This window comes from Erithacus rubecula, assembly GCF_903797595.1.
Source record: "Erithacus rubecula genome assembly, contig: scaffold_253_arrow_ctg1, whole genome shotgun sequence".
Lineage (NCBI taxonomy): Eukaryota > Metazoa > Chordata > Aves > Passeriformes > Muscicapidae > Erithacus > Erithacus rubecula.
The window spans coordinates 16724-29317 of record NW_027636071.1 but is presented as its reverse complement, the minus strand read 5'-3'; positions in this window follow the sequence as shown (position 1 = coordinate 29317).

Sequence of the window (12594 nt, the reverse complement as noted above, 5' to 3'; positions counted from 1 at the left end):
TTCCCTGCTCTCTGTATCCGCAGCACATTTGCCTCCAGACCATCGCCCCCCGCATCCCGCAGGTGCCCGGGGAGGGGGAGCTCACCCCAAATATCCTGGGTGTTTTTTTTTAAGAGGGGAGGGGTATTTGGAGCTGACATGAAATATATTTGGGGCTCCCTGTTTCATTCTTTCTGCCGGTGCGGGCGGCGCCATGTTTGGAGCTTGAAGCGCTCCAGAGCCGAGCCTCAGATGCCCCTCTGGGGAACATCGGGGGGTCCCCGGGAGGTGTTTTTGGGGGTCCCGGTGGTGGCAGAGCCCCGGCGGGGGCAGGGGGATGCAGGTCTCCCCGCAATGGGGGTTGGGCTTCCCGGGCCGGGCCCTGCGAGCTCTGCCGGGGCCCGTGGGGACCGCGCGGGGCCGGCGGCATCGGCGGGGGGACACCGGATTGGGGGAGCCCCGGGAGAGCCGCGGCTTCCCTGAGCGGGACCCCAGAGAGAGGAGAGCCCCAGAACCCCAAAGCGGGACCCCAAGAGGGGGGAGGGACCCCTGGGATTGCCGGGACCCCGGCGGGGGTGCTGGGGCTGGAGGGGCGCAATGGCCACAAAGGGGTTCGGGGGTCTCGGTGCCGGGAATGGCTGCTCCCAGTATGAGCCCGGTCACTCCCAGTATGATCCTGGTCACTTCCCATCAGTGCCTGCGGGATCCCTGTTGCTCCCAGTATGAACCCAGTCATTCCCTATTGTGAAACACTTTGCCCCCAGCTGGGCACAAAAAAAAAAAAAAGAAAAAAAAAAATTACTGCCAGTTTTTCCAGTGTGTTCGCAGTTCTCCCAGTTGCCCCCAGTACAGTCGCAGTCACTCCCAGTATGATGCCAGTGGCCCTCACTGTGATCCCAGTTTCTCCTTGTCAATCCCAACATGACCCCAGTAACCTCCAGTATGGTCCCTGTGACTCCCTGTCTCTCCCACTGTATCCCAGTCACTCACATTTCCTCCCAGTCCCCCTCAGCATGATCGTACTCACTCCCAGTTGTCCCCAGCATGATCCCAGCTGTTCTCAGTGTGGTTCCAGTCCCTCCTGTATGGTTACAGACTCTCCCAGTACATCCCAGTTGCTCAGTATGGTTGTAGTTACCTCTGAATGATCCCAGTCTTTCCCAGTTGCCTCCAGCATGACCCATTTCTGTCAGTTGTCCAAAGTATAGTCCCACTTACTCCCAGTATGATCCCACTTGTGCTCTCAGTTCCCTCAACATGGTTCCAGTACCTTCCAATTGATCCCAGTTGCTCCCAATGTGTCCATGTTTGCTGCCCAACACAGGGCCCAGGAGCTCCCAGTAACCCCAGTCAAGTTCCATTGACACCCATTGTAATCTGAGTGGCTCTCAGGATGATCCCAGTAGGACCCATAGTCACTCCCAGTATGGTCCCAATCACTTCTGCTACAATTCCAGTTGCTCCAAGTATGACCCACTGCACCCAGTCACCCCAGTATGATCCCAGTAATTCCCAGTATTATTCCAGTCATGCCCAGAGTGACTCCCTGTCACTCCCAGTGTGGGCCCAGTTGCTCCCAGTCACCTGCAGCATGGTTTCAGTCACAGCCAGCAATTTTCCAGTCACTCCCAGTCTGATTCCAGTATGATCCCAGCCAGTTCCCATAGCATCCCAGTATGGCTCTGGCACAGGCATAGCTGCTCCCATTAATCCAATCTGGTTCCAGTTCTTCCCATTTACCCCCACTATAGTGTCAGTCTTTCCCAGTGTATCCCAGTTGCTGCCAGCATGATCCCAGTCACTGCCAGTTCCCCTGACTTTGTTCCAGCCTGATCCCAGTTGCTCACAGCCACTCCCAGTCATGCTCAGTGCAGTCCCAGTTGCTGCCAGTATGATCCAGTATGATCCTAGTGTCCCTCAGCATGCTTGCAGTAATTCCCAGTCACTCCCAGTGCCAAGAACAGGAGCCTGGGGCAGGCCCATGGCCCCTGCACGGCCCCAGCAGGAGGGAGGGCTCTGAGCCCAGGGCTGCTGGCAGGATGGGCTGCTGGGGCCAGCTGGGGGCCCTGAGCAATGCCCAAAGCCTTGTGCTCTCTGCAGCTGGCCAAGGGCAGCAGCAGGGCTGAAGGGTTCGTGTGGCACAGGCAGCCCGAGCTGTGGAGCCCTCAGGCCCCCGTGGCAGAGGCGCCCTCAGGAACGGCACCGGGACTGGCACTGGCTGTGGGGATTGGTTGTGGCTTTAGATCTTCCCAGAGCAGAGCAGCTGCTGGCTGCTGTAAAGTTGTTTCTTGTCAAGGCACGTCAGGCTCCAAAGGCAAAGAGCCCAAGGCTCTCCAGTCCCTGTTCAATCTCTCTGCCATAAAGTCCCGATGGAAGCAGGAGCAGCTCTCTGCTGCAAGAGGTCGAAGCTGCGGCTGGTGCAGAGTCTCCAGAGGCAGATGCTGCCTGGCCTTTCTTCTTCTGTTCTTTTCTTCTTCATCTTCCTCTTCTTCTTCTCTCACGTGCTGGTAGTGGTGATGAGGAAGGTGGTGGTGGAGAAAGAGAGAGCGATGACAGAGGAGCGAGAGAGAGCTCTGGCTCCTATACACAGATTTTTATTGACAAATTACCCAATGAGCCAAAACCAAGCACCTGAAGCATTTCTCCTAAACCTATTAGAATTTCATAATACTAAAGTCTACATATAACTTGTGCATATGGCCTATCTGTTCTATGTGAAGAACATATAAAATATTCCTAGGGTCATTTTATTTTGTCTAGAACTAAGTTTTTAATGCAGCCACTATTTTATAGGAGATTCCACAGCTTTTGTTTTTTATGGTATTTAAAACATATTTCTACATACTTCACACTAAGACTTATACTTTTACTTCATATCTATGCTACTTAATATTTCTAATTCCTTATACTAAAACTTAGACCTCTATTTAATGTCTGTGTGGTTTCCTGTATTTTAACTTCACAAAATATTTTAAATTTAATTCTTGCATAATGTTTGCTTTTGGAGGGGATCAGAGAGGCTTCTCTGTTCCACTCCAACAACTGGGAATGGGGACAGGGATAGAGAGAGGGGACTGGGAAAGGGACTTCAGAACTGGAATGACAACAGGAACAGGGAATGGGAATATGGGAACAGAACAGGAAATATCAAAAGAGAAATTGGGAAGAAAATATGGAATGGAGATTTAGAATATGGGACAGGGAACAGACATGGGGATAGGGCAACAGGATTGGGAATGGGAATATGGGAAGGGGACTGAAAATATAGAAATGGAAATATGGGAATGGGATCAGGAATACTAGAAGGGGAACAGGACAGGGAATATGGGACTGGGAATATGTGAACGGTAACCAGGCAGAGAATACAGGACAGGGAATGATACCGGGAATGGGATCTGAACTGGGACGGGGGTAGGAGTGGTGTGAGACAGGAATGGGCTGAGGGCAAGGGCAGTGACAGTGGGGAGAGGAGGATCCTGGACAGGGGACAGCAGGAGCTGGGTCAGGGGGAAACAGGGAGGGTGTCAGGGCAGGGGGTCCTTGATCAGCTGCCCCAGAACCTCCGTCAGCATCTCCCAGTGCAGCCAGAGCCGCTGGGCCTGGGGTGCCCAAAGCCCTGAGCAACCCACAAGGAAACCTGAAGTCCCTGGAACAGAGAGTCCCCCACACCCTCTGGAAGATCCTCCTGTGTCTGCAGGCATGTCTTAGTTCAATGTCTTCATTTTTACCCCAGTTCTGGGTGTCTGGGAAGGACAAAGAGAAATGCAAAGAATATCCAGGTCACAGGGAGCCAGCACGAAGCTTTTCCTGCACTCAGGGCACTCACAGGGCTTCTCTCAGTGGAGACTCCGTTGGTGTCTGGTCAAGTGAGAGCCCCTTGAGAAGCTCTTCCCACACTCAGGACACTCGTAGGGTCTCTCCCCAGTGTGGATGCGCTGGTGCCTGATGAGGTGGGAGTTTTTCTTGAAGGCCTTCCCGCAGTTGGGACAGGAGAAGGGCCTCTCATCCCTGTGAGTGCGATAGTGCTCCAGAAGGCTGGAGCTGCTCTCAAACCTCTTCCTGCATTTATTACACTCGTAGGGCCTCTCCCCAGTGTGGCTCCTCTGGTGCACAGACAGGCTTGAGCTGTGGCTGAATCTCCTCCCACACTCCCCACATTCGTAGGGCGTCTCCCCAGTGTGGATCCTCTGGTGCACAGTCAGGTTTGATATCTGCCTGAATCTCTTCCCACACTCCCCACACTCGTAGGGCCGTTCCCCTGTGTGGATTCTCTGGTGTATGATCAGGTCCGATCTCCACCTGAAGCCCTTCCCACATTCCAAGCACTTGTGGGGCTTCTCCCCATGGTGAAGCTGCTCACGCTGCCCCAGCTTCGAGCTCCGGCCGCCTCCCCGGCCCGGGCTGGCTCTTTCCTGCTGGGATCCCCGGGCTGTGCGTTTGCAGCCCCTCCTGCTGTGGGATCTGCGGGGCTTTTCCTCCCCGTTGCATTCCTGCACCGTGGAGCCGCTGCAAACGGCCTCTTGCCCGAGGCTGTGCCGCGGGAATTTGTTCTCCCTGCTGTCCGTGCTCAGCTCCTTGCCTGGGGGAGGAAGGAAAAGGACAGGATGGGATTTGCCTCCGTGCCAGAGGGAAGGGCAAGGAGATCCCCCCAGGGCTGTGCTGCAGCCGGGGCCGTGCTGGGCTGGGAGATGGAGCAGGACACAGGGGGAAAGGGGCACTGACTTCCTCCTCACCTGCCTGCGGCTCCCGGGCCATCGTCCTCGTCCTCATAGCCTCCTCCTCCTCAATGCAGCCTAAGTTCGGGAAATCCTGGTTTGGGGGGTGAAAACAAGGGCTGAGAGCGTTGGGTTTGATGGTGGCGCTGCCCAAGGGCAGCTGGAGCAGTCAGCGCCCCTTTCAGCCTCGGGGGCCCGGAGCCCGCTCAGCACCAACCTCCCGCACCCCTCCAGGCTGCCGGGGGTTCCCCGGCTCCGGGATCGCCCCTCCGCGCTCTCCCCTCTCCGGGGCTCGGCTTTGGGCTCCTGCAAATCCAAACATCTCCTGAACCGCAAAGTAAAGCCGTCCCGGAGCCCCCCATGATGGATTTGGGGCGAGCTCCCCCTCCCCACTCACCTTTGGGTTCTTGGGGGGGCGATTCTGCCGCTCCCGGGGGACGCTGCGGTCTGTGCAGGCGTGTGGGAGAAGCGGGTGGTTCCAAAATCGCTCCCCCTCTTCCTGCCGCTTCTCCTGTGTCCCTCCTCTTCCTCCCGCTGCTTCTCTTCCGTCTCTTCCCGCTCCTCCTCTTCCCCCCGTTCCTCCTCCTCTCCCAGCGCAGCCAGAGCCGCTGGAACTGGGGTGCCCAACGACCTTAACAACCCCCAGGTCCCTCCCAGGACCCCTCAAATCCCTGGAACCGAGCGTCCCCCGCATCCCCTGGAAGATCGCCCCGTGTCCCCAAGCAGGTCGTTATTTCACATCTCTATTTTTTCCCAGGTTTTGGGTGTTTGGGAAGGACAAAAAGAAATACAGATAGAATCCAGGCCACGGGGAGGATGTGCAGCCCCCAGCCAGGTGTCTTCCCAACACGGATCAGCAGCACCAGGGCTCAGGGGGGCTCTGCCCACCGGGGGTCCCTGGGGATCATCCAGCGCGGATCCTGCCATGGGGATGGAGCTGCAGCAGGGCACTGTCTTGGTTTGACAGACAGGTGTCTGCTGAGGAGCTCTGGAGCTTCTCTTGAAACGGAAAATGTAAACTCCCTCCCTCTAAATTAATATGACTTGGAAATTAAGGAGCTCCCTGCAAAACATATGGGATTTAGAATCGCAGTTTTTCACTGGGAAAAGTAAAGGTATAGTAATAAAGACCAAAACAGTGGCAAAGTCAGAAGGCAACCCCTCACCCTGTTTATCAGGATGTTGGTTACAGTCTGAATAATGGTACCTGTAGTTTTCTTGGTTTTGTTGAAGCAATGATTTTTGGGGAAGGGTGTAGTTACTTTTTTAACATCTAGTCGTGATGAAGATAGGCCTGGTCTTCTGGGAATTTAGTGGGAAAGGTTGCTCTGATGTTTCAAATTTCAGATTTTATTTAGGTAGGAAATGCTTGGCTTTTCTCCTTGGGTGTGGCATCTCCCATAAGGTATAACTCCTTGTGGGGAGGAATTCTGAGGGATGGGTCATGGAAGAGATAAGGAGCCCTGCTCCACCTGGTTTCAGCAGATGCTGATAGAATGTATACTTCTGCTTGCATCTTGCATTGCAACTTAAGACATGATCTACTCCTTATTCTATTACCATCTGCATCCTACCTGAATTAATACCTTCTTTCAACTCTGCTATATATTTTTATCCACTGTGATACTTTACACACAGTTCTCACTTAAGATTAGGTTTTTCTGTGGTACTCAATGGGTTTCTTTATCTTTCTGCATTACCTACTAAGTATAACTGGGTTTTTGAGCAAAACCAATTGTACGGATTGGTTTGCCTTTGCTTGAGGCAGGCCTAATCTAAACAGTCTTAAAATACCTTTTATTTTTTTTTTATTTTGTTTGTGCCTACTTATATATGGCATTTTTGCCTTGATGGCTTGAGGCATAATGGGCCTGTTTAGCTAGGAAAAACTCTCCCTTATGTTACTAATTTAAATTTATTTGTGACATCTCTATTTTTGCAGCTTGAACCTACTTGCTCCTTGTTTTAGTGTTCTTTATTAACCTGACTTTTGGGAAGTGGCCATCTACATGATGGACTTTAGCAGATAGTTTGTCTGAGTGGCAATGTTTTTCCAGTCTGAGTGGCAATGTTTTTCCACTCATCAGCAGCCTCAATTGGTTTTCCTTTATGTTGCTAGCTGGCCTTTTTCTTCACAGAGCCTTGGTCACTATTTATGCTTCAGTATAAAGGTAGAGCTTTGGCCAGTTCTCTCTTTCAGCAGTGTCCAGGGCCAGCTGAATGGCTTTGAGTTCAGCAAGTGCACTTGATTCATCTTCTCCTTCAGTAGCTTGTGTGACTCGTCGTGTGGGGCTCCCTGCAGCCACTTTCCACTTGTGGTTCATCTCAACCATGAGACAGAAACTGTCAGTGACAAGAGCACAGCGTGTTTCTTGTGCTGGTAGTTGGTTGTATGGTGGAGCTTTTTAGCCTGGGTTACTTGTTTCTGCTCCTTTTTGTTAGTGAGACCAAAGTTTTATCTTGTGTCCGGTTTTAAGTGTTTTTAAAATTTCTGGGTGATTTGTGTTTCTAATCCGGCCGTGCTGTGTGATGAGAGCAATCCATGGGCTCCATGTGGTGTGGGTGGCGTGGTGGGTAGAGGAGCCTTTTCTTTAAACATCCACCCCAGCACCGGGAGTCAGGGTGCCAGGAGGAGTTGTGCTTCTGCGATAATTTCTTTTGAGGTGGCTTCAACTTTCTTATTATAGGTGGTAGGATTTTGATGGGGTGTTTTTTTGGTTTTTTGTGCGAGTAGTTTGCTTCAGACTTTTTGTAACTTTGGCTCTAGAATTGTAGTGCTCGGTTCCTAGGAAAGCTTGTGTTTCCTTCTTGCTGGTTGGAGGAGACACTGTGATGATCTCATTGATCATTTCAGTGGGGATCTGGCTCTGTCCATCTTGCCACTCTACTCCCAGGAACTGGATCTCTCAGGCACGTCCCTTGACTTTGCTCTTCTTGGTGGTGAAACCTCCTTCCAGCAGAATCTGGATGATCCTCTCTCCTTTCTCAAATACTTTTATTGCCCTGTTCCTCCACAGAATGATGTTATTGATGTATTGCAGATGTTTTGGAGCTTTACCCTTTTCCAGTGCAGCGTGGATCAGCCCATGGCAGATGGTGGGGCTGTGTTTCCACCCTTGGGGCAATCAGTTCCAGGTGTACTGCACATCCCCCAGGTGAAAGCAAACTGAGGCCTGCACTCTGCTGCCAAAGGAATGGAGAAAAATGCATTGGCAATGTCAATGGTGCCACTTTGCTGCCTTGGGCTCCAGCTCCTCCTGGAGATCCAGCGTGTCTGGCACGGCAGTGCTCAGCACTGGAGAATCAACGACTGGGAGAGAGAGGGGGTCTGCTGACTGCTGATCAGAATCCAAATTTACTCTTAGCTACATATGCTTATATATCCTTTTTAGGAAAGCTGGTAATTTTTTACCTCATTGGTAGGGTTAAACATCACACAAAAAAGTTACACATTTTGCAACATTTCTATTTGATTCGTTCTTCTTTCCTGTCACCAGTCTTGATCCAATCTTCATGGAGCCTCCAAAGCTCTGTTTGCTCTTGCCAAGGCATCTTGGTTATCAAGCTGCTTATGCTAATTAAATCCACATTACTCTGTCTTAGCTCCCAAAGTGGAGTCACTTCATTCAAGACACAATAGCCTACAGTCAATTTCTATGGTCTGTCAGACTTTGCCACAAGCAAACTGGGGCTGTTGAAGGGTGAGTGGGTTTTACTGAGCACCCTTTGACTTTCTAGCCTAAATTTTATGGGTGGGGATAATGGCATCTTGATTCATCTGATGCTGCTGGCTGTGTGCTGTTGAGGTGTGTCACGATCCGCCCAACCCGAGCAGGAGTCGTGACTGGTTCTTTTATGGATCTCAGAGCGCAAAAGACACAGCAGGGGACAAAACCAGTTTGCTTTTGCAGAAATGCACTTTATTTAGTGCCGACCAAAATGCGATAGTGGGACAGAGAGAGAGAGAGAGAGAGAGAAGGGGGTCGGGATTATCGCTACCAGGACGGGCAGATGAATCCTCGTGGAGCAGCCAATAGATGTCTGTTGCCGTCTTGGGAGATCTCAGGGGTCTCCTCTGAGAAAGTCACTTTTATAGTCCTTTCCAAAGCGAGTGGCTTCTGGCCAAAAGGTGGGAAGATTTATGGACTATTGTATGTGGAGCTCGTTACCCTGAGGAACAGGTGGAAATTATGAACACACGCAGGGCAGCCCGTACCAGACCAGTCCATTGTTCTTCCATCTGTGGGAGCTTGGTTGAGTGAGCGCCCCGTGACTAGTTGTCATGAGAAACCAGTCCTGGTAGGCATCACCTGTGGAACAGTCACTTGGCGTTCCTCCCATCCCTGGCCAGCGCAGGCCTCAGGTGAGGGTCATTGGGCAGAAACAGACGAGAGGCTCACATGGACTCTCACATCACCCCGCGACCAACGAGCGTCGTTGAGAAACTCCATCAGCATCATGTTGTGACCTTGTGGCATCTTCAGGACCCGGCATTGGTAGCACATCCCGAGAACAGGGACAGGGAAAACAATAAACTGGGGCTAAGAAGAAAAAGGGAAAAGGAAAATGAAAAGGAAGGAAAATAAACAGAAAAATAATAAAGCAAAAAAATCACAACAAAATTAATTAAAATAAGTTTTCAAACAAATCACAATGATATTAGCTAAAATAACTTTCAAACAATCAAAATTAATCAATAAAATAATATCCAAACAATTAAAATTCAAACAATTAGAATTAAAATCAATGAAGTAACATTTAAACAATTAAAATTCAAACAATAAAATTAAAACAAAATCAATGAAATAACATTCAAACAATTAAAATTCAAACAATAAAATTAAAACAAATCAGTATTCATTATAATATGTCTTATGATTAAAACAATTATTTCCCAAAACCATTTTCAATCAAAAGCTCAATATTTACTAAAACTAATCATACCAATCATAACAAGCAACAAACAATTCTAATCAGTTTGCTGTTAAAGGCCTGACTTTTACTGCTCGTGTAATTTGTCTGGTGTCAATAACTTTAGGGGTATCTTTAGCAGATGGAGTAGTGATCAAATTATGTGCTCCCATTGTTGATGCCAATTGTGTCAGCTGTTTTACCATTGTCCAATTCAGGATGCATAGAATGACTGACAAAACAAAACTTATTAAAACCAAAATCAAAAGCACAACAATGGGATGACACAATTTGTTTAGGATGCCGGTAGCAGTAGGTGACCACCCAAAAAGAGTATCCCACCACCTGAGTTCAGCATCCCCTTTTACCCTTTCCAAAACGCGAAGTCAACACCTGTTTGCATCCAAAGCTGTGCCTGGATACAGCTGAGGGCTAAGGAGATGTTGTTTTGAGCAGTACCAAGAGCATCAACTATCAATTTGTGATCATTTACATTTGTGTTTTCCCAATCTGGTAAAATGTTTGATAATAACCACGGCTGCATCCCCAAGGCTGTTAAAGAGGACTGCAGAGGTTGTTTCAATTTGGTCAGGTCTCTGGTGGTGGCAACCAATTTGTTCATTAATACTTCTGAATCAAGGCTATTTAAAATTCCCAATCCTGTTCCCACAAGTCTGATTATGTCCCTTGCCATGCGTTTTTGGAAAGGAGTCCACTTCCACAGCCAGGTGGTCCACCCCTGAAACGAAGTTTGTAAAAAAGGTGAACATTTTGGCTGAATTTCTGAAACATTGTTCTGCATCAATAATTTAACTTGTTTAAGGGACCACGCCGGGTTAAACAATATTTGTTGTTGTCCAGTTTTCTTAATTATGTAAGGCCCAATTTCAAAAATTTTCAGGCTTAGTATAACTGGTTGTTGGGTATTAGGTGTTACAACATTAACATTGAGTTCCCCTCTATATTTTGTATTGTTTTCCCACACATAATTTTTTTTGGAAAATTGTACAACAGTTCAGTTTTGATTTTGAATTTTCACAAAATAAAACACGACTGTAAGGTCCTGTATACAGGTTTGATGAGGGATTCAGCAATTAATCTTCACGTTCCATGGCGTTATTCTGTGAAAAGTAAACACAACAGAATCTGCCACAAAGAGGCAGGAGGTTAAAATGATGGAACTATGCTGACAGAAATTCTGTTAACTTCCCAATCATTTTGCTGCCAAGAAGAAAGCCACTCTGTACCTCCTTTAAACACAGCACAAGAGTCACTGTAGTTGCAAACAAAGGAGGCACTCTGCACTTGAAGCTGGAAAACACCCCAAATAACAATCAGCACTCCAACCCAAGAGCCACCCCATCCCCCAGCAATAATTTGCTCAGCAGAAGCATCAGTGAACAAAGAATTAGTGAACAAAGATTGTTTGAGGGAGAAAGCAGAGGCTTCTTTAATTACTGAGGCAGGTTTGTCATTGCTGTTGCCCAAGTTCTCAGTTTCTGTTATTGCCAGATTTTTTACAGCTCCTTTTCTGGGCCACCCCATCAGGGGGGGGGGGTGGGGGCAATCGCAGTAGTGGCTGTCTTCCAAAACTTCACTTCCTGAGAAGGTTTTTGAATTTTCCTTGAAGAAATCTTCAAACCAAGGCTTTCTAGCCTTTTCTGTTGCACATCCCTCACTTCTTCTTTTTCTTCTCCTCTTATCAATACATCATCTATGTATTGGTACACAGCTACAGTGTCAGGTTTGGGTTTTTGGATTGGCCATACAGGGAAGTTTTGCAAGTCTTGTATAACCGGTTTGATCTCTTCTTTGGCACAAGAGGGAAGAGGGTATTGTTTTACATTTACAGGTAATTGCATAGGTGATTTATGGCCAGCAGTGAATTTTATTTCATGTATAATTTGCAAGCAGGCAACTTTTTGAATGTTTTCTAAGAGTTGGTCTGGGGTGCCAGTTATGGCTAGAGGATCACCTCTTTCTAGGGGGCTAAGTCCCCCAGCCCAGTAGGCTGCACGCTGTGTCAGAGACCATGGAACACGAGTGTTTCCAGTTGTTAAGAAAACTCCAGGCCCCCAGTACTCACTGGCTTCTTGTTCACTTAATTTAATTTGATCTCCTCCAGTGAGTGAAACTCCAAAAACATACTCGGTCTCAGATTCTTGTGGGAGATGTGAGTATTCTTTCTTTAATTTAGCCAATTCAGTAGCAGTGTATGGGATTTCTTTGGATGTTACGTGGGGGTCAAAATCCTCGTCGTTCAGGTATCTATATTCCGTTTTAACGAGAGGTCTCATTTTAGAGCAGCAATTTTCCCCACAATTTTGTATGTGTATTAGTTCTTTTTGTGAGTATATCTGCTTTAAGTGATATGTTTCCTTTTCTTCTGTTTCATTAGGTGTATCTGCATGTTGTGAAGCATGTGATAGTTGCAACAAATAGTTGTGTTTTCTTTCCTGCTCTAGTTGGTTTTGCAGAGTTTCTATCTGATTTGTTTTCTGCTCAAGTTGGTTTTCCAGAGTTTCTACCTGATTTGTTTTCTGTTCTACTTGGTTTGTTTTCTCCTGTAATAGCTTTTGCAAAGCTTCCACCAGGTTTTGCAAGGAGTCTATAACTGCACTTTCCTCACTTACTCGTTTAAAATGAGATTCTACAGCAGCTGAATAACAAGCACCTAGAACTGAGCAAAGTGTGGTTTAATTTTTTTTTCTCAGTTTGAATTTTGTTTCATGTTGCAAAGAATGTATCCTATCAATCACATTTTGTAAATTAAACCAATTACTGTGTGCCCAGTCTTCCCCCTCTTGGGAGGGTCTGGCATTATACTTAGCTAGTAAAGCATAAAATGCAGATTTATCATTTTCAGACATTTTTATGAAGGGACTAAAACCACTCTCAGGGAGATACACTTAAAGTTACACAAAAAGCACATCTGAAACTGTGAATCCCTTCTCGTCCCTGGAGCGGGTGAAGAGACACACTACTTGGG